We start from the raw sequence: 24734 nt of genomic DNA on the forward strand, positions 1-24734 counted from the left end.
AAATTTTGGTTAGATGACAATCTTGATTCATTTGTTTGACTCTTGATCTAATAGTTCTATCAAGTATGAGTTCTATTACAAGGTATCGAGCTCATGAATCTATTTTTTGTTTTTTATTTGCGATTCATCACGTAGTTCTTGAATTTAGAAAGAATATAGAAATAGAATAAGAGTCCATTTGAATGAAGAAATAAAAAAAAAAATATTGTTTTTAGATATTTCCACAATTGATGAAATTCTAAGCACCCCTTTGATGAATGTTCAAGAATACCTAAAGAACTACTTTTTTTAACGAATATTATTCGGATTTCAAGAAGAAAGAACTCTCTTTCAATCATTTCTATCAAAATATTTAATGTTTCTTTGGATTTTTAAATAGAATTCATTAAACCGATTTCAAATTCTCTTCCATTTCTATCAAAATATTTAATATTTCTTTGGATTTTTAAATAGAATTCATTAAACCGATTTCAAATTCTCTTCCATTTTTATTTTTATTTTTATTTACAAGAAAGAGTCTTACTCCATAAAGAAGAAAAATTGAATATCATTCCCTTTTTCTTCAAATTTTAATTTAGGCCCTCGCAAATAAATGTGAAATTCTTCCTCAATTTTCAAGATGTGAAGCTTTATTTGCATGTTTATACATGCATGAAACGAAAAAGCTTTCACCTAACCATGTGCAGGAGGAAAAAATGACACCACATTCCAAAGTCTAAATAATTTTTCTAAGGATTAGGGATTAGGTATAGATTAGTACAAAGAATTTATCAACCTAGAAAAATTATAATAATAATAATAATAATGTTACTAAGACTGGGACAAGAATAGAAATACCATATCTTGATATAAAATATAATAAACTATTTGAATTATTTGTCATGTAGTATGTAACCCTCAAATTAATAACCTAAGTATTGATACTAAAACTCAAGGCACAAGGGCATGAAAATTGCTTGCAACTTTGAGCAGAGGAAGAAGAGTCAAATGCTGAAACTTAGGAATAAAGAATGAAATATTTGGTATGTTAACATTGGTTGTATCACACTGAAGTCCTAGGACCTAGAACTTTGTCTCTCACATTTTTCCTTATTTCAAGAAAAAAATTATTATTTTTTTCTAAACTTGTCACTCATTTCTTCTCAACCATTACAAGGAATCTTCTCAACCACTACAAGTAATAAAAGTAATTTTAAAAACTTGTTATGTTTAAACAATTGCTATAAATATCATATAGAGAGTAAACATAAAAAAAATCTAAATAATAATAATAATAATAATAAACAATTTTATATGGTTTGTCACTATGCCTACAATCAATGAAACAAGGTGCAAAATTCACTCATAGATACTCAAAAAAACAAAGCCAAAAATAGAGGATAACATTTCTAATATGAGAAAAATTGTAATTATATACCCTATTGGAATGTAACAATGGTGCTCTTGAACCCAGGGTTAGGTGATTAGAATGATGACTCTTAGAACAGACTTACGGGGTGTGATATCGAATGTCATAAAAAGTTTGACTTACCCTTATTGAACATCAATTGGTTTTCAAATGAGATGATCAAAACCTTATCCTACGTACCTAATTTTTATCAATGAAGAAATAATAATAGGAGGACAATTCCAACTAACCTTAAAATATGTTCTCTATATACCTGTAACTTTACATTCCACTTCCTTCTTTATAATATAAAATTCATTAAAAAAATCCTTTTGTTGAATTATCTAAACAAACATGATCATGATAAATATTAGTTCTACTTCTATTGTTTTCTATTTTAGTGTCAATGAAAAAAAAAGACTAAGTGAGAATGAAGTTAGGAGGAAATTGAGGAGGCAAATGCCCCACAAACTAAAAAAAACAAGTCATGGTGTGACTTTGTAAATCAATCCAACACATGATGAGTCATACTATTGACGAGGATGGTTGAATTCTCTAAACATATATGATCATGCTAGATTTTAGTTTTACTTTTATTGTTTCTAGTGTAGTGTCAATGAAAAAGAGAAAGAGTGAGAATGAAGTTTGGAGGAAATTAAGGCAAATGCCTTGCAAACCAAAAAACAATTAATGGTGTGACTTTGTAAATCAATCCAATACATGATGAGTCATATTATTGACCAAAAGTGGAAAGAACGTGTAATTAATTACAAGATTTTTCAACCATATTCATGTTTTATTCCATGTCTAAGGATTCTTTTTAGTGAAAGTATTTTCTATATTTTTAAAAATACAATAAAATGTACTTTATTATATTTGATAATGTCTTTACTTGAAGTATTTTTAATTAAAGTATTTTCTCTGAAAATATTTTTAAGAGAATCACCCATCAAGTGTTTCTTCGGGGAAAACACTACAAGTGAATTTTAAAATTTTTAAAAATGTTTTCTAAATTTTATCATTTTTTTTTTTCAAAAACACTTTTTAAACTAAAAACATTTTCTAAAACCACTACCAAATAAATTTTAAAAAATCATTTATAATATTTTTTTGGTAATTCTTTTAAAAACACTTCTTAAAAAAATATTTTCATTAAAAACAATTCAAGTATAAACACTTTCAAACACGTCAAAACCTTGGTTGAATTAGTTTCTCAGAATTTAGAAATTAAAAGTTTTTTCATAAATTTAATTAAATCTTTTTAAACTAACATAACTTAAAATATGTAGAAATTATATTTTAGTTTATGTAAAAAATTATTTTGTGTCAATGAAACTTTAATACTAGTATTATTTTTTAAAATTTATAATTTTTATATTAATTGCAATATCTAATTAAAGGAAAAAATAAAATGTTATTCCAAATGAAATGAGAGGATACTTTTTAAAAAAAGTAAGAAATTATCCTATCAAAATATAAAGAATTTTAAATTTTTAAAAATGGGATTTGGGGAAAAAAAAAACTTATTTAAATTCCGAAAATGAATCCAATCATAGACTTAAAAAGGAGCCCAAGTTGGCACTGACCTATTAAAAGATCTTGACGATAGACCTTAAGTACGTCCATCTTTTCCTGTGAAGGATCACATGATCTGTTTCGATGAAACTTGCAGGCGAAGACTTTACTTCTGCAGTTGTGGACCTTGTGGTACGTGTTTAAATTTTTCCACACGGCATGGAAAAAATGAACTCAGACGTGCTTGGTGGTCCAATCAGAAATGGTCCATTCCTAACTATTTAGAAAAAAAAAAGGAAAGAGAAAGAGATAGCCATTAATGCCAACTGTTGAAATAAAGAGGAGAGGTATCATCCAATGGAGTCGACTGGTTGTGACAGCCAAACAAAGGGACATTTAGTTCCTAAATTTCTACGAAGGACCCTCTGAGAGGACGACCCATCTTTTCGTTGCCCTTCTTCTGTTTACGTGAGATTGAAAAAAGTGAGAAAATGAGAAAATATATATAAAAATTAAGAAAAACATGGAAGAAAAATAATAATTTTTTTAAAATTATACAATATTTTCTTATTTTATTGTAAGAAATGAAACTATTTGCAATACATTTTTCTCAAATTATTATTTTTTTTAAATTGAGATTTTTATGGAGAACCCAAATAGAAAAAGGAAATTTAATTTTCAAATTGTAAAATAAAAACTAAAGCCTAAGGTTATTGTGCCATTTTGTTCATCCAATAACAAACTTGAATAATTACTCATGATTAGCTAAATAAGAAGTTTGATTTTTTTGTCTTATAAACACCAATCAACTGAATAACACATAATTATTATTTTGGTAGTATTTGTATTATAAATATAGTACATTCATGTTGTTTCGCCAATTTATCGTTTATATTTTCTTGAGATTTCGGGATATGTGTCAATAAATCAACATAACACCATTGATTTGCACTCTCAGTTTTTTTTTCAAAATTGCTTTCTAGGCCTACTTCATTTTTCACCCCACATCAAGCCTAGCACGCTTCATCCTCAAGTTAAACACCCATTTTGGGTGCTATTTGATTTTGATGTGGGATTGCATATTGAAGAAGTTAAATACTTGAAAGAAAATAATTCGTTCAAGAATTAAAACGACTGAAACAATAATTCTAGCCATGATGATAATATGTTTTATCAAGTTAAGTCTTTATTAAAAGAGAAGTTTATAATTGGTGTAATCTTGAAGAGTTCATGAGAATAATTATTAATACGTACAAACAAAAAAAAAAAGAAATAAAATGATCTTGAAAAATTAAAAATTTTCCAAAGGGGTGGTCATGATTATCTAGTGTACAAAAATATTGAGCCTAAAAAAAAACGATTTATCTTGATTTTTGTAGTATGAAAGTATCATTCTCGAGGACTAACCAATAGAAGTTGTCAAATTAGGTTAACATTATTTGCATATGAGCTAATTCCCTAAATTGAGAACGTTTATAATTAATTTGAATAAATTTGGAATTATTCAAATAAACCTAATTAATTTACAAGAAACTTATCGATTTCTAATTCAAATGATTCAATATTGGAAGGTTCCATAATTCAACTTTATGTATAGAGCATTAGATCGAACAAAGATATTTAATTTAGGTTGATCTTATAGTTTTTAGAATTTTTAATAAATCGAGATCAATTGAGATCTGTAACTCAAGGTTGCTTTTGAACCTTAATTATCTTATTTTATTCAAATTTTGAATTACCATTTTCTGATATGGATTTAAATTAAGGTTTAGGTCTAGGTTTTTTAGTATTAACTAGACTTGTGGATTTACCTTAGGGTAGATAATAGTAATAGGAACCAAAATAACTAGTGATCAACATTTACCAAGAATCACTAGCACAAGATCATCCGAGTGCATTATCTCCTAATTCAATTTTACCACATGCAATATAATTTATTTATTGTATCCTACTTTGAGAATTTAATCCTCCATGCATATCCCTTTGGTTGCAATTCATTATGTCTTTTTGGTTGTGCATTGATTTTTGAAATTAAAACTTGTAAAAATTTTAAAAGTTATATTTGTTAATTATTTTGACTTTTTTCATCATATAACTATAAACCATTTTTTATTATTTATTTATTTATTTTAAAGTGAGGAATAAAAAACTAAAATTGCTTAAAGTATTCATTAATGATTGCAATTAAAAATACTTCAGTGATATATGTTCTAAAAATATAAAAAGTAAGTAAAATGATTGTTAATGAGGACTAAACATGATTCAAGTCCCACACTCAAAGTCATATATGTGTCACAGCTGTAGATGTGAATTATTTGGCTCTGAAGACACATGATTTTGCCTCTGGAATGGCCCAATCTCATGCTCATGGTGAGGCTTTTGAGATTAATTTATGGTAGGGAATCCATAATAAGGGCATGGAGAATGGGGTTCACAAGAATAATGCATGACAACTGCCATGCCAAATGCCAACCAACCAATATATATATATAAGATAAAAATATAAATATAAAGCAATGGGATAAAATTATAAAGTAATAACATAAAGATATAAAGGAATGGGATTAGATTTAGGTATAATTAATCATTGAAACTTAAATTATATACGATCATGCTTCTCGATAGATATAGAATTAATATTAGCTAAACCCTTTGTAACATTTGCATAAGAGATTTCATTTATGATAAATTTTTCTGAAGAGTTTATGTTTTTATAAAACATCTATTATATAATAAAAGCAAAATAATTTTAGAAATATGTTACCTCAATTCTCAAATTGCACAAATTACTAGACATTTGGGGATAGTAGTCTAAAAATTATTGTTTTTTTTTTAAAAATATTTTTAGAATTTTGTGTTGTATTTGGTCAAAAAACATTTAACCATTGATGGGAATAGATTTATGGAGTGGTGGTCATCATTCATTTTCTTGGTGAATCAATTTTGAAAATTCCCAAATGTCCAATTGTCCAATGCAATCATGAATAAATTGTTGATTTTCTGCAAAAGTTTTTGAAATAAATCAAGAAAACTGCCAAGCAACAAGACACAAAATCTATAGAAATGAGCACCCACATAGGCATGAGCTTGCAATGAGACAATGGCTAGGGTTTCCAAGAAAAAATCAATAAAAATACAAGTCTTCGAAACGACACCAAGGTCTTGAGATTTTGTCATGAATTATAAGAGTAATGGATATTTGTACTATTGTTAAAAATACTATTATATAATTTGTCATCACTTCCAAGTTTTTCTATAGATTTTAATAAAAGAAAAACACAATAAGTTTATAATAAAAATAAAGCAAACTTGTACAATTGAATAAGGACGAACTAATAATATAAAAACTTCAAATTAAAAAAAAAGGTTAAAAAATGGGTGTAGATTAAAGATGTATTATAATTGTACTATAGTATTTAAAATCATATCCCGTCTTAAAACTTTCAAATTATGATATCAAAAAGTTTGATGATACTCTCCTATTATAAAAATAGTTGTCCATGTGATTTTATATATAAAATGTAACATTTAGTTTTATTATTAAACAAACTAATGTTATTTTTATTTCCTAAACAAGTTACTACATTAAATAGATGATATTACCATTAATTTTATGTGAAATTACATCAATGTCATCATTACTATATTTGTATCTTGAAAAATTGACTGCTAGCTCTAAGATAGAAAAATAAAAGGAAAAAATAAAGAGGCTTTAAAGTGAATAATCTTTTTCATCACCAAAAAAGAAAAAGTGAATGATTATTTAAATTTATTTATTTATTTTTACATAAATAATAAAAAATACAGCTACTCCAACACCTTATGAGATTGTGGATTCTCCTCCTTTATGCTTTTTTTAGTGTCTTCACTATAATTAAAGAATCTGTTTTGTATAAGACTAATACTTGATATCTGGTATTTCAATTAAATGATACAAAACTTGATCGATTGTCAAGGGATATTCTCAATAATATGATTTGTCCTTTGAATCTTTTTTGGATTTCAATGGTATGATTAACCAGTACAAAGCTTAATTATTTACTAAGTCACTCACTTTTATATTTTCGATTTTCAATTAGTAAACTCTTGATACTTCTTATAATTATATCATGAGTTTGTGAAGGTACATTAAAAATTATTAATATATTTAGTTGCTATATTAAAATTATATATTTAGTTATTATATTAGAGTTTTTTTTTTTCTTCCTAGAAGTTTAGTTTTTTTATTTATTATTAAGTCTATTAAAATTTTAATGATATTGTACCTATTTTCAAGAAAAATTTATGATAAAAAATCCTAAATTTTCTTTTTTTCTCTTTTTCTCTTTCAGGATTTCAACAATTCAAAGTACACCTAAACATATAACCATGAAGAATTGTGTAAAGCATGAATCATTGATAGTGACACAAGAACAATTTTTTGGTAGTCTAAACAACAGCCCACAAACGCAGCATTAACCAAGCCTTTACAGAGGCCATTCAACAGACAAACCAAAAAAGAGGAAAAAGGAAAAGATTAGAAAAGGAAAAAAAAAAGAAAAGAAAAAGAAAAAGCGAAAGACAAAGAGAATAAATTAATAAAGAAGAAAAAACAGGAAAACTTTTAAAAAAAAATCAATTGGGAGGTGTGCCAAGAATCCACGAGAAAACACATGAGATCGAGGCAGAAAACATGGATCTGAAAAGTGGGCATGGAAGAAGAAGGAGGATTCCATGGTTCTACATACTTCATCTTGATAACGACAGGAGTGGGAAGAGAAAAGTCGGTCCCTTTCCATTGATGTGACAATACAAGTTAAGACTATTTATAAGTTTGAGTTGAAAGTTAAAAAAACATTTTGTTGTAAAAAAATAAATCATATTTAATAAAAAAAAATTATAATATTAATATTTCCTTTATAGTTTCAACTTTCGATTACCTAAACTGTATAAAGTTTTTGAAAAGTATTAAGAAGGAAGAAAAATGATAAAAATAATAATAATAAATTTTATTATAAAAAACAACATCCACTTTTATTAAAATTTTAATACTTTTTTTTAGATAATACTATTTAGAGTTTGTTTGATAATTATTTTTTAAAATAATTTTAAAAAATTATTTTTGAGAATAATTTTTTAAAATTATTCTCTAATTTTTAGAAAATAAAAACTTATTTGTAAATCTAAATTGTTTTTAACATATTTTTAATATTTTTAAATATAATTTTTATATTTAGTATTTTATTTTTAATTATTCTACATATTTACATAATTATTTTTTAAAATAGTCCTAAAAAATAAAAACAAATGAAAACTACAAAAAACAACTAACAGATATTATCTAAAAATATCGTATTTTCTATTCTTATTAATAGAAAATAAAAAATAACTTTTAATTGTCAAATATATTTTCTATATTTCTTATCTTAAAAAATAAAAAACCGTTTTAAAAAACGATTCCCAAACAGTCATTTTATTTTATTTCAGTTTCCATTCTCATTCCTATTTCCAAACATGCAATGTTTTATTCAAATTTCCTTCAATGCTTTCACAAATATGAGTTCTTACACTATACATGCATGCGATGGTCGGTTACTCGGTTTGAAAGTAAAAATATTATGAGGGTGGTATGAATTATTACTTACAAGTTGGAAAAATGTGAGGAGCAAATCATGGAGAGGATTAAGGAATAAAATAAGAGTACGGTCTTGGGTTAATTTTTAATAATATTTTAAAATATATTTTCAAATTTTGTCGCCTTATTATGATAATTCTTGACACGGTCAGGTCACAAATATAATTTAAAAATGACACATAATTAATAAATTTAAGTTAAAGTTAATTGTGTGCATATTATATTCGTATTAATTCACTTCACTTGTTATTGGAGTTGAAGCTTAAAAGTTGAACATAATTTTGTTTAACTAATTATCTAATTTAACGTGTTAACACGATTAAGATTTAAGCTATTTATGATTCATTAATCATGGTGTCATATGAATATAACACGATTATGATTTGACCTATTTATAATTTATTAATCATCGTAACATATCGATATTCATATAGTTGTAAACTTTAAGAAATTTATAGGTGTATTAGTGATAACCATATCAAGGGGATTACAATAAGATTACATTTAGTACGAGTGAATGAAGAATGAAAATGAACATTTCACGCATTTTCTCATTCATTTTATGTTTGGTTTGAATAATGCAAATCTTGATAGGAATGAAATTAAAAATAATTTCAAATAAAATGAAATCTAACTTTCAATTCATTCCTAGTATGAAATATTTTTATTCTTTAATGCGAATTATTTTTAAAAATATTTTTCAAAAATTTAAAAAACTAAAACCTTTTATAAATAAGTTGTTTTTAAAAATAATTTTTTATTTTGATTTTTATTAAGATAGTTGATCCATGTTGGTCAATATACATACATGCATATATATACATATGTAAATTATAGACAATCATGCTTCTCAATGATATAAAATTAATATTGTAACTAAGCCCTTTGTAACAAAAGCATAAAAGATTTCATTTATGATAAATTCTTTTAGGAGTTTATGTTTTGATAACACAACTTTTATAAATTAAAACAAAAATAATTTTAGAAATATGTTTCCCCAATTTTCAATTTACACAAATTACTAGACATTTAGGGAAAGTTCAAAAGTATTGTTTTAAAAAAAATTATTTTAGAATTTTGTGTTGTGTTTGGTGAAAAAACAACCATTGATGGGGGTAGATTTATGGAGTGGTGGTCATCATTCATTTGTTTGGTGAATCAATCTTGAAAATTGCAGAATGCCCATTGCAATCATGATTGAATTGTTGATTTTCTGCAAAAGTTTTTGAAATAAATGAAGAAAACTGCCAAGCAACAAGACACAAAATCCATAGAAATGGGCACCCACATGGGCATGAGCTTGCAATGAGACAATGGCTAGAGGCTCAAACAAAAAATCAAAAAAAATACAGCTCTTTGAAAAGACATCTAGGTCTTGAGATTATGTCATGAATGGAAAAAATATAATAGATATGTATTGTTACAAGCATTATGTAATTTGTCATCACTTCAAGTTTTTGTATAAATTTTAATAAAAAGGCTAACTTATAATAAATAAAAAATCTAATTCTAGTGTAGAATGAAGACAAATTATAATGATATAAAAAGTTCATATTTTACCAAAGTAATAATAATAATGATAAACATAGAATAAAGAGAAACTACAGTTACAATTGTATAAGTCACCTTAAAATATCCATGTTCATAGATACCATTATGAATTATGGACTAAAATTATGAAGTTACTGAGGAGTTTAAAATTATATATATGGCTAGTCAAGATGTAACATAATTGCATCTTGATGCTCAATAACATGACCATGATAATATCATGGTGGTAGAGAACTTGGATTATAGCATACTAACATAACAATGGTCATATACAAAGTGTTAGGACAATAAGTCATCATTGTTTGTTGGTAATTTTGTTTTGTTTTATTTTCTAATTTAGGGATCTTTTTAAATAATGACTTACTCTTCATTGAAGATCCAAAGTTTCTATTCGTCCAACCAAAAAGTCACATGTATGTCTAAGAAAGTTTAACTTATAGCAAGTTAAGTTTCAAAAGGTATAACAAGGTTCGATATATTTTTTTTTGGAATTAAAAAGTATTTTCTTTAATATTTAAAAACTGTAGAGACCACTTAAGCAAGGAACAACACTCAAGCACTAGTATTGCTAAAGTGTTTAAGCAACGCTTAAGCACTCGAAGCTCTCGAGTGGTGGTTAAGTGTGCTCGAGAGCTTCTACCGAATTTGTCAAAATTTGGCAAAATATCTTTGAGATATTTAAGCAAATCAAATTTGGAAACTTTAAGATATTGATTCCCTATAGCCTTTATACTTATATATACCTTATTTTAGCCCTTCTAGGGTTAGAGATCATAAGAGATTTTTAAGGAACTTTAGTAGAGAGTAAGCCTAACAAGCAACACCATTCATGATCTCTCATACAAATGATTCACTTGTTGGATCTGGGTGCTTGAAGACCTGCATTCCTTTCGTGAGGCTAAGATGTATTCACCAACGCAATCGGAGGTTACTGCATTGAGGACGTGGAACAAATTGTCGATACCGAAGAGTAAGTCTTTAAGGTAAAATTGCTAGTTAAATCTTTGTAATTAACTTGTTTTCATATAGTGGATTTAGATTGACGGTTCTAAACATCATGGTTTTTTTTATCTATATAGTTGATATGGGATTTTCCTCATAACAATTCTTATATCTCATTACTTATTTCTATGATTATCTTAATTCCTTTTATTATAGTGATTATCTATGATATCTCACATGTTAGAATTGGGTTATTAAGTCTTAACCCTTATATTATAATTTTTAAAATACACCCATTTATCCCTTCTAGGTGTTATCCTATTGGATCATGGTTTTTCACATCAAATAACTTAGTTGAATAGTTGTTTAGTTAAATGGATGAATGTTACGATTAATCTTATTTGTAGTTACACTAATATCATCATGTCTCCACATGGATCTTGAAAATAAGGAAAGACTTGAGGAGAAAGAAATAAAAGAAATAAAATTATCATTTTATTTTATTATAATTTTTGGACTTCTCTTTTATGTAAACAATGAAGCATGAAGAATTTTTGTAAGATTTCACATCAAACAAAAAAGGCTCTTGCTATTTTTTATATAACTCTATAAACATATTTTTAGGTTATTTAGATTTTGGGCGTAAGGAGGATAATACATGAGAGAGAATAGGTAATTATAAGTGGCATTAAAACTTAATCTTACTAGAAAAGGTTACTGGTAGTACCAATAGTTGATTGCACGAGTGTAGTTATGAATATTATCAAAAGTTGATCTTATTGTGTTCACACGATATAAAATCATGTGAATTATGGATTTAGAGTGAATGATATCTTATGTAGAGAGAACAAGTCATTCCTTATTCATTTATATATATATATATATATATATATATATATATAAACTAAGTCAAGAAAGTTTGAGTTTTCCTCATTTTGAATAAAGAAATGGAAAATGGGGCTCATGAGAATGATGCATAACAACTTTTTTCCTCTATCTTGAATAAGGGCATGGAAAATGGGGCTCATAGGAAAGATGCATACCAACTTCCATGCCAAACACATGAGAAATTTTGAGTTTCCTCTATTTTGAATAAAGGCATGGAAAATGGGGCTCACAGGAATGATGCATACCAACTGCCATGCCAAACACATGAGAAATTTTGAGTTTCCTCTATTTTGAATAAAGGCATGGAAAATGGGGCTCACAGGAATGATGCATACCAACTGCCATGCCAAATGTAAGGAAACTTAGTGAAGCAAAAATCTTTAATAAGTTTATAGTCATTTTTAAAAAGAAAAATTGTAAAAACTAGGAATTACAAGATATATTTGAGAAACATAGCATTTTATCCCAAATAGGATTATCAGTCAAACATGATTTGATTTCTACTTCAATAAATGTTAAAATCTCGCTTGCAAACACAATTTTCATGCTACAAATTATCGTGAATTGGAAAGTAGTCTTAAAAGTTAAATAGTCTTAAAATTTGGAAAATGTTAAAATCTGCCATAAAATATTAATTTTTATTTAATATTGTAGATTTGGAAATAATTTTAGAAATTCTTGTTTTTTATTTTTTATTTTTCTTAAATTGGTTGTATATGGTGGAAAAAAAATTCCATTTATTGGAATAAGTTTTATAGGGTGGTGGTCATCATTCATTTGTTGGGGACCACTTTTGAAAATTCCCAAATTTCCAATGCAATCATTAATAAATGTTTGATTTTCTTAATTTTTTTAAGTTTATTGATTAAAAGGAATGAAAAAATCTCAAATTTACAAAATTAACATATCTCATTTTTAATTTAAAGTAATCCATTTTGACATAAATACCTTTCAATATTTTAATTATTTATATGTGAATTTCAAAAGAAAAAGTAATTTTTGCACTAAAAAAGGTGAGGACGTTCTTGGTTAAAATGGATATTTTTTTGGATGAAAAAAAAAATGGGAGGTTAGATTTGTAATTTTATATTGATTTTAACCCTTTTAATTGACTATGCCTTTTTTAAAAAAATAAAGGAAGAAAACTGCCGAGCAACAAGACACATAATCCATAGAGATGGACACCCATGAAGATGTCGAGCTTCCAATGAGACAATGGTTAGGGTGTTTTATTCCTAAACAAATGAAGAAAACTTCCAAGCAACAAGACACATGATCCATAGAAATGGACACCCACGTAGGCATGAGCTTGCAATGAGACAATGGCTAGGGTTTCAAGAAAAAATCAATAAAAATACAGCTCTTTGAAAGACACCAAGGTCTTGAGATTGTGTCATGAATGGTAGAAGTAATAGATTATTTGTACCATTGTTAAAAATACTATTGTATAATTTGTCATCATTTCAAGATTTTGTAAAAATCAATGAGATAAATCATACTTATACAATAAAATAATGATGAATTTTAATCATATACAAACTTCAAATTTAAAAGAAAACAATTAATTTTTTTTTTATAACCAAAGAAACTTTCATAATCAAGCACTTAAGACTTTCCATACGGATCCAAACCTCGGGATGCTCATCACCTTGTAATAAGCAACACTAAATAAATTTAAGGTATCACTAATGACAAGATTTGAATTTATGGACCATATGTTACTTATTGAAATCACACAAACCAATTGGATTATTCTCACGGGTTAAAAAAAAACAATTAATAAAGCATGGATGTAAAATAAAGATGAATTGTAATTGTACTATAGTATTTAAAATCATACCTCATCTTGAAACATTCAAATTATGATAAAATATAGTTTAATATAAATTATTTAGTTCCATTATTAAATAAACAAAATGATTTCACTCCCTTACATGCCTCATTTTATTTTAATTTATGGAAAAGACATGTTATTTTATTTATGGCTATGAATATTACCATTAATTTTACTTAGAATTATATTAATATCATCATCGCTACATTTGGTTTTAAATAAAATGATTATTCAAATTTATTTATTTTTTTTAAATTTCTACATGAATAATGAAAAATAAAAATTTAAGATTTTTTGAGATTTTAAATTTGATTGAAGAGAGTGTAGGAAGAGTGTAAATAATTTTTATTTTATTTTATTCTATTAGTCTTTTATTTTTTGGGAAGAGTCCTATTAGGATTGTACTAGTGGAATCCCCGTTCCACTTATAAGTAGAATCCCTTTCCAATTTGAGTCATGTTCTGATTACAAGTAGAGTCTCATTGAGACTGTGTTAGTGGCCTATAAAAGCAGGTCACCCCTTACTCTCTAAATATGAGTACCAATTTTTCAGAGAGTATTTTCATACATCTATATGGAGGAATTTTTTCAAAACCTGAATTGTACACATCTTGCTTACAAAGTGCACCCAAGACAAGATCTGGTTGTTGAATCCTAAAGGTAGACCACTAGTACCTTAGTGCACCGACTTCGTCTTCAAGGATGGTGGATTTATTTCAAGGACAGTGTTTGTCACGCCTCAGCCAATAAGTGTTTTTTTTCTTATTAATTCTATTCTTTGTTTGTGAATTTTGGGCTAGTCGTTTGTTTCCATTCCGTTAACTTCAACAATCTTGAAATATATCCAAATAGAAGCTTCTCTAGTTCACACACATCCTGACACCTCTAAAATTGATCCCTTCAATGGGACATTCTTTAAGAGATGACAAGAAAGAGTTTTCTCTACAATTGATGTAGTGAACTTGGGACACATTTTGATTGACCCAAAATCAAAAGATGGTTCTCATCTATTATCAACCTGGGAAACTGGAAATAAACAAGTTAGACATGCTATTCTGAGTACCCTTTTTAAAGAACTTTTTTATATTTATTGTCAATTTAAAGTTGCAAAAGAAATTTGAGATGTAATGAATAAAAAATATATTTTGGAAGATGCAAGAACTCATAAATATGCCTTATGAAATTTTAGAAATTTCCAAATGACCAAGGATAGAGATGTATCATCTCAAATCCATGACTACCACTTGTTGATTAATGACTTAGCTATTGAAGACATTAAATTACCCGAACCTTTTGTGGCTGGTTATTTAGTAGAGACTCTTCCATAGTCTTGGAAAGACAACAAAAATAACATGAAACATAAAAAGAAACAAATGTCCCTAGAGGATGTCATAATCCATATTAGGATTGAGGAACAAAATCGAAATAGGGACAATGTTGAGAAAGCTAATGAATTGTCTTCTAAGGCTAATGTGGTGGAAGAAAAACCTAAACTAAAAAACAATAGGTCTAGGAAACAAAACTCTAGGACCAAGCCCAATGTATCAAATAAGGTCTATAACTCAACTATTAAAAAATGGGGTAATTGCTTTGTCTGTGTGGCAAGTTTGAACATCATGCAACTCAATGTCACCACAGGAAGAGAACTAAGAAGTCTAATTCAAAGGCAAATCTGGCAGAGACAGAGGTGACCTTAGCAATAGTCTCCTCTGAGGTGAGCATGGTGACCAATATAAAGGACTAGGTGGTAGACTTTGGGGCTACCAGGCACATCTATGGGAATAGAAGTGCGCGCATTTACTTCTTATACCACTATAAATGAAGGAGAATAACAAGCATTCTTGGGTGATTCTAGATCTACTCTAGTGATTGGAAAAGGGAAAATTCTTCTCAAGCTAACCTCTGGAAAAGTGTTTGCACTCAGTGATGTTCTTCATGTGCCAGATATCCACTAGAACTTGGTGTTAATATCTCTGCTTGGGAAAACAGGAGTGAGAATCTTGTTTGACTATGATAAAATAGTTTTAACCAAGAATGATGCATTTGTGGGGAAGGGCTATTGTAATCAAGGTTTATTTATATTGAATGTTTTTTATATTATCATTAATAATGCATCTTCTTCTTCTACACACATAGTTGATTCTCATGATATTTGGCATGGTAGACTAGGACATGTGAACTTTTCATATGTGAAGAAAATGGTTGAATTGAGTTTAATCCCTAAATTGTCCTTAGAAAACCATGGAAAATGTGAATTTTGTGTAGAATCTAAAACCATAAAGAAATCTTGCAAATCAATTGAAAGAGAATCAGATCTACTAAGTCTAATACACAATGAGTTAGGAGACCTAAAAAATACAATAACTAGAGGTGGTAAATGATTCTACATAACTTTCAGGGAAAAATGCCCATACACCCCTTAAACTTTTAACTACTGGTTAAAAGACCCCCTTAACTTTTTTATTGACCAATTTACTCCTTAAACTATTCACAACTGCCAAATTAATACTTCAGTTAGTCACACGTTAAAATACTAACGGAATAAACACATGCCACTCACGTGGCTTTTAAATACAAACTAAAAAAAACCCAATGGAAGAGAAGAGAACCAGTCCAGGTCCGGCAGAGAGAGAGAGAGAGAGAGACTGCACGTCGTTCATAGCCACTGCCAAGCTTCTCTCCGCCGTCTCGCTGCCCTTGTCCCGGCAGCGCCTTGGTGGTTCTGCCGCACTGTTCAATCTGGGTATGTCTTTCTTTTTCTTCTTCTTCTTCTTACGTCTTGCTATTTAAATCTTCTAAGAACTTTTTTTTTTTTTAATCTCCATGTGCGAATTTTTATTGTAGAAATTCTTGTTTTGGTTTAATTTCTGGGTTGGGTCTCTATGAAATTATTGGTTTTTTACTTTCTCCATGTGCCTTTCACCAACTGTTGCATTTGAGGATGCCATAGAGCTGTTTGATTAAATGCCTAAGAGAGATATGGCTACTGCTAAGGGGGTTTGGTTGCTTGGTTATCCAATTTTCCAAATATGTTGGCCTTCCAAGTTTCCCTTGCAACCCATTTGCTACAAAAAAATATCAAACACAATAATTGGTTCTGTAATGATCCAGAAGCCAATAACTAAATCTTCAATTAGAGAAATTTCATTAATTTTGTCACTTGCAAATATGCCTTGTGTCCATCCAAGAAATAATGCAGAGCTACATAAGGATTGATCATGAACATCCAAAATCCTGTTTATGAATCCCTTGGTATTTTTAGTGTGTTCCAATTTGGTCCAAACTCGCCATGTCTAATTACACTATAGAATTAGTGTAGCACTTTTCTTTTTTATTATGAGAAGATAATGTAGTTTTTCCATATGTTCAGGCAAGGTCACTTTGTAAGTAAGCCTTACGGTCTTAATGTCTTAACAACCATCTTATGCAACATTTGCAATGACGAAGCAATTGATACTGAAAAATCATAAACATAGTTTCAAAATTTGCATTAAGTCACTAAAGATTTTACCTAGTTTGATCCAAATAAGTTTATTTTTTATGATAATTCATTAGTTGGGATAGAGGGAATTTGATCGCCGAATGTCTTTGTAACTCAACTAATTTAAGGTTTCTAAATACTTTGGAATATGGATCCATTCAAAAGAATATTATTAATTTTTACATTTTCTACTGTTGCTAGGTGCATCTTTTTTTTTTTTTTTTCCCCTAAAGATGCTGGGTGCAGCTAAGTAATATTAATATGTAATATATAGTTTACTGTTAAAGATATGGCTTTTGGTTAGTGTTAAAGATATTGGGTCTCGGTGTAATGATTCCAGCCATATGGTCTACTAACTAAGCTAGCATGTTGTAATATTTTGAATGATGTGAATTGAACTAGCAGCAATCATGCACATGTGCATGAGCAAATTGTTATATTTTTTTTCTCACTATTCTCTATATTGTTTTTTTTTTTTTTTAATTATGTTTTCTCCAGCTCTTCTATTAATGTTCTTGTTAATTTTGTATTGTAGCCATGGATGAAAGTCCACTGTCACTCCCTGGAAATTCACCTTCTATGCCAAATGTACAAGCCCCTCAATCCCAATATGATTCTATTGAGGCTAATGGCCAATCTGAAATTGTTAATGTTCCAATTGATGTGGAGGATGACGAGGATGACGAAGATTACAATTTGAGTGATTTTTCTGAATCTAATGATGATATAATTGAAGATTTTGGTATGGAGGATGATGGAATCAATAGAGCAATTGAAGGCAAGCAGCTTGAGGGAGTTTGGGATGGTAAAGGAGATTCAAATCATGGGGATAGTGATGAGTTAAGGAGTGCAGAAGGGTCATCTGATGATGAAGGGAATTCAAGGCCTAGGTTCCCTGAGTTTAACCAGCGCATTGGCATGGAGAATGTACAGCTAGTGAAGGATCAAAAATTTGCATCACATGTCATCTTCAAGGAGGCACTAAAGGAGTGGTGTATTAAAGAAAAACATGATTTTGAGTATAAGCACAATGATAAGTGGAGAGTGACAGTGGTGTATTAAAGAAAAACATGATTTTGGCAAACAATATACCATTTGTGAACACTTATTTGATATTTCAATTCATGGTATATTGAGATCCTTTTAAGAATACTGATGGAGCCAGTATACTTTTGTTTTTCAATATTGCTGGAAAAGTGTAATTATTGATTTATTTTCTTATAGTTATTGCATAAAGTTCAATTCATGGCAGATTGGGACACATTCATTTTTGGTGGTTATTGCATAAAGAGAAGAAGTACGCATCAACCAAATCACTCATACAACTTGAATCAAAATAAAAAGAATAAGTAAGATCATCCCAAGATTGTTTACTTTCCTTGTTGACTACTTGAATTATTACAGTGTCAAATCTACATCACACAACTCAAACCCTCCATAGCAGCCTCTCATTTAATGGCTATAAGAGAACCTATAACAGAAGGGGGACATATCCCATTGGCTTCTATTTTTCATTGCTCCTATATGACTTGAAACCTTTACAAGTATCAATGGAAGAAGAAAAAAAATGTAACTATACATTTCTTCCATCTAAAGAATAGAAACAGATTTCATAATTCTTGCAGTCACAAGGTTCCTAAAGATCTGGTAGTGTTATCTTCCCAAAGTTGTTGCGATCAAGCTTACTGAAGTAATCGCAGATCAGCAATATATCTTTCTCCCCAATCTTTCCCATCTTTTTGAGCTTGTAAATTACATTATCTGATTTGCTGAAACAAATAAGGGAAATATTTAGGGTTGATTTCTACATGAAGAAGGAGAAAATTAAGAAATAATAATTGAAGTGCTATATAAACAGACAAGCTTTTAGTAGTCTTGATTCCAATTAGGTTAGTAACAAGGCATCGATTCCAAATAAGTTAGTAGAATCATCAAATTGATAAACTATTATCACACATGGGACAAATGTCTAGCACCATTATATTGGCAATATGCTAAACATAATTGATTAAAAGGTTATAGATAAGGTTATAGATTAAAAGGTTAAAATGTCTAGCACCATTATCAACATGATTTGCTTGAGTAATAGCAGACAAATCCATAATTATAGCCATCATTTGCTACATTCTTAATGAAAACATGTAACACATACAGGCACGCACAAAGGAAACCAAGTAGCAGCTGCATAGTCCAAAAGATTGTTGACCAAAAGATGATCTAATAAAGGAGGCCTAGCCTTAAATAAAATGATGTGCATAAAATTGCTACCAAAACACCGGACTGAGTCTATATGAAACATCTTTCAAGAACATATAAATTTACATTCTTTGCTTATGCCTATCCAATTATACAGAACTTAATGGCCCAAGTAACCTAAGCAGAAACAAGATATTAAACATCTGTGACAACCTTTATGTGGAAGTACAGACCCAAGGTTAACTCAAGTAAGGAGGTGCTTGATTCCAAATACAATAATTGGTTCTGGATCATTACAGAACCAATTATCGTGTTTGATATGTTTTTGTTGCAAATGGGTTGCAAGGGAAACTTGGAAGGCCAGCATATTTGGAAAATTGGATAACCAAGCAACCAAACCCCCTTAGCAGTAGCCATATCTCTCTCAGGCATTTAATCAAACAGCTCTATGGCATACTCAAATGCAACAGTTGGTGAAAGGCACATGGAGAAAGTAAAAAACCAAGAATTTCATAGAGACTCAACCCAGAAATTAAACCAAAACAAGAATTTCTACAATAAAAATTCGCACATGGAGATTAAAAAAAAAAAAAAAAGTTCTTAGAAAATTTAAATAGCAAGACGTAAGAAGAAAAAAAAAAAAAAGACATACCTAGATTGAACAGTGCGGCGGAACCACCAAGGCGCCGCCGGGACAAGGGCGGAGAGAAGCTTGGCAATGGCTATGAACGGCGTGCAGTCTCTCTCTCTCTCTCTCTCTTTCTGCCGGACCTGGACTGGTTCTTTTCTCTTCCGTTGGGTTTTGGATGTTTGGGTGTTTTTCAGTTTGTATTTAAAAGCCACGTGAGTGGCATGTGTTTATTCCGTTAGTGTTTTAACGTGTGACTAACTGAAGTATTAATTTGGCAGTTATGAATAGTTTAAGGAGTAAATTGGCCAATAAAAAAGTTAAGGGGGTCTTTTGACCGGTAGTTAAAAGTTTAAGGGGTGTATGAGCATTTTTCCCTAACTTTCATAGATGACTATTCAAGGTATACAAGTGTATATCTTTTGAGAAACAAAGATGAAGCAAGAGATGTTTTCATCAAGTACAAAAATGAAGTGGAAAATCAACTAAGTAAGAAAATTAAAAGGCTAAGAACTTATAGGGGAGGAGAGTATGAGTCCAACCCCTTTAATTCTTTTTGTGAAGATCATAGGATCATTCATGAAACCACTCTTCCTTATTCCCCTGAGTCTAATGAAGTAGCAGAAAAGAAAAATAGGACCTTAAAAGAAATGATGAATGCAATGTAGGTAAGTTCAGGACCACCCTTGAACTTGTGTGAGGAAGCTCTCCTATCCGCATTTCATATTCAAAATAGAATACCTTACAAGAAAACTGGTAAAACTCCTTATGAGTTGTGGAAGGGTTATGCACATAATATAACATGCCTGAAAGTGTGGGGGTGTTTAGCTAAAGTTCTTCTCCCTGAACTTAAAAAACGAAAACTAGGTCCTAAAACCTTTGATGCAATGTTCATTGGCTATGCTGAGAATAGTGCGGCATGTAGGTTTCTTGTTACTAAGTTAGAAAACAGTCTTGTAGATGTCAATACTATAATAGAAACAAAGAATGCGGATTTTTTTGAAAACATATTTCCTATGAAACTAAATGGTGAACAACAAGTTCAAAAAACAAGTAGAGACAAGTCTATTGAACCTTCTGAATTTGAACCTAGAAGGAGTAAAAGAGATAGGAAATAAAGAAACCTTGGAGATGGTTTCTACACCTTCCTAATAGATGAAGACCCTAGATCCTACAAAGAAGCTATAACTTCTCCTGATGCACCATTCTAGAAGGAGGCCATTAACAGTGAAATCGAATCAATCATGTATAACCATACATGGGAGTTAGTAGATTTACCTCCTAGTGCAAAGGCTATTGGTTGTAAGTGGATCTTTAAAAGAAAATTAAAAAAAGATGGGTTCATAGAGAAGTATAAAGCTCGTTTAGTTGCCAAAGGCTTTAAACAAAGGAATGATGTAGATTACTTTGACATCTTTGCTCCTGTGACTGGAATAACATCAATTAGTGTATTGATCGTTCTAGCTTTCATTCATAATTTGGATATACACCAAATGGATGTTAAGACTGTATTCTTGAATGAGGATTTGGAAGAGGAAATTTATATGGAACAACTTGAGAGTTGTGTAGTTCCAGGGAAGGAGAAAAAGGTGTATAAGTTGGTTAAATAACTATATGGGTTAAAACAAGCTCCCAAATAGTGGCACAACAAGTTTGATCATGTGTTAGTAACTAATGGATATTCCATTAATGATGCTAATAAGTGTCTCTACAACAAGTATGAGGATAACACATGTGTAGTCATTTGCCTTTATGTTGATGACATGTTGATCTTTGGAACTAGCCTAGAAGTTGTGCGTGAGACCAAGAAATTCCTAGGTTTTAAGTTTGATATGAAAGACCTAGGAGAGGCAAAGGTGATTCTAAGAATTAAAATAACTAGAACACCCAATGGGCTTAAACTTTCTCAAGAACACTATGTTGAAAAGATCCTAAGGAAGTTTGAACACTTTGATTGTAAACCAGTGTCAACTCCTTATGATCCCAACTCACAGCTGAAGAAAAATAAATGACATAATGTTGCCCAAATAGAGTATGCTCAGATCATATGGAGCCTAATGTACTTAATGAACTGTACCAGACCTGACATTACTTATGCAGTAGGTAGATTGAGTTGGTACACCCAAAGTCCTAATCAAACCATTGGATTGTTGTTCATAGAGTCCTTAAGTATTTGAGAGGCACTATTAACTATGGTTTGTACTTTAGTGGATTTTCAAGTGTCCTTGAAGGATTTAGTGATGCAAATTGGATCTCGAATTCAGATGAGATGAAATCCACTAGTGGATATGTTTTCATCCTTGGTGGAAGTGCAATTTCTTGGAAGTCTGCCAAGTAAACTTGTATTACTCGGTCTACTATGGAGGTTGAGTTTATTGCCTTAGAAAAAACAAGTTATGAGGCTGAGTGGCTTAGAAACCTCTTAGCAGATATCCCTTTATGGACGAGACCAACCCGGTCTGTGTCTATGCGTTGTGATAGCCAAACTACAATTGCTAAGGCTAAGAGTAAAATATTTAATGGGAATAACAGGCATATACGCCTAAAACACAATATTGTGCGGTAGCTGCTTGAAACAGGGGTTATATCCCTAGAATTTGAGAAGTCAGAATTGAATTTGGCCGATCCTTTGACCAAACCACTAAATAAAAAACTAGTGGAAAAAATATCAAGGGGGTGAGGCTTATACCTATTATAGAAGTCAAGAGTGGTGATAACCCAACCTATTAGAATGGAAATTCCATGAAGTAGGTTCATATGGGTAATAACAAATCACTTGTTGACTTGAGGTGCTCTATCAACTCTAATTGTATGAGAGTTTATTCCTATGGTGTAGATAGAGTGTAGTCTGCATTGATTAAGGTTGAATGTTTACTCTTAATGAATACCATATTCCTTGTGGATGGTATGTTTAATGCAGAACATACTTGATGGATTCACCTATATGAGAATGGATGTGGGACCGCTTCTTATGAGAACTTAGGCAAATTCTTTAGAGCTCTCATGAATATCCAGGTAGGGCACATGGCCTATTTGTGCCAACCCGTTTTATACAACTCATAGTGAAGTTGAGAAACCAATGTGGATAAAAGTCCCTTGAGTTACATCAAGAAACACTGGTTCATAGAAATTTATTTTCACCGTATTTTGTTATTCAATACTTATTTGTCATAAGACTGATTCATAGTCTTTGAGCACTAGTACTGATGCATTGGATTCTTTTTTCCTTAAAAAAAAAAATCATGTTTACACTTTGTGGGGGATTGTAGGAAGAGTGTAAATAATTTTTATTTGTATTTTTATTTTATTTTATGAGTCTTTTATTTTTTGGGAAGAGTCCTATTAGGATTATGATAGTAAAGTCCCATTGCACTTATAAGTAGAATCCCCTTCCACTTTGAGTCATGTTCTGTTTACAAGTAGAGTCTCATTGAGACTATGTTAATGACCTATAAAAGCAAGTCACCCATCACTCTCTAAATATGAATACCAATTTTTTAGAGAATTTTTCAGAAAGTATTTTCATACATCTATCTGGAGGAATTTTTTCAAAACTCGACTTGTACCCATCTCACTTATAGAGTGCACCTAAGGCGAGATCTGGTTGTTGAATTCTTGAGGTAGACCATTGGTACCCTAGTGCACCAAGTTCGTCTTCGAGGAAGGTGGATCTATTTTAAGAATAGTGTTTATCACGTTTCAACCGATAAATTTTTTTTCTTATTAATTATGTTATTTGTTTATATCTTTTATACTAGTCATTTGTTTCCATATCCTTAACTCCAATAGAAAGTACCCGATACTTTTTATATGTAGTAAATTATTTTTAACTATATAAAAATGTTTTTAAGTTATGCAGACTTTGGGTATGAAATTAATATACACGAGAAAAAATATTTTTATAAATGGTATCAAAAGTCGATCATTCGAACATATTTATTGATAGTATTAGGAGTTAATATTTTATTATAAAACTCGAGACGATAAGTTAAAGTTGGATTGAATTTTTATAAAGGAGGATATAGTTGTTGTTATTTTCCACCGACACTTTGACCTGTGTTTTTTCCATTCAAAGACAAGCATTGAGACAGGGCATTCAAATTTCAACAGACAAGCCGAAAAAAAAAAAAAGGCGGGAAACCTCAGAAGTCAATTGGGAGATGTACATTGAATCCGCGCGAAAATCCATGAGATTCAGAAAACATGGAGCAGAAAAGGCATGGCAGCGTGAGGAATGGGAAAAGAAAAGTATCTCCATGTGCTCACCGTACAAAAATAAATAAAAATTTAATGTAAAAGTTAGAAAAATATAACGCGTAATTGTTCTTCTATTATTTTAGAATAAAAAATATGTTTAATAACTAAAAAATATTTTTATTTTCTATTATTAATAATAAAAATCAAGGTATTTTTAAAAAATATTTTTTAATTATTTTTTAAAATATTATTTTAAAAAATAATTATAAAAATATGTAAAATGATTAAAAATAAAATACGAGATATAAAATTATTTTTAAAAATATTTAAAATATTTTAAGTTTTCAAATAAACTTTTATTTTACAAAACATCGAAAAACAATTTTAAAAAATCATTCTCAATAACTGTTTTCAAAAACAGTAATTAAATAGGACCATAATTTTTTGTAAAAATTTTATTTTTTATTAAAAATTATATTTAATAAAAATTTTATAATACTA

Source organism: Vitis riparia, chromosome 11 (genome assembly GCF_004353265.1).
Source record: "Vitis riparia cultivar Riparia Gloire de Montpellier isolate 1030 chromosome 11, EGFV_Vit.rip_1.0, whole genome shotgun sequence".
NCBI classification, from domain to species: Eukaryota; Viridiplantae; Streptophyta; class Magnoliopsida; order Vitales; family Vitaceae; genus Vitis; species Vitis riparia.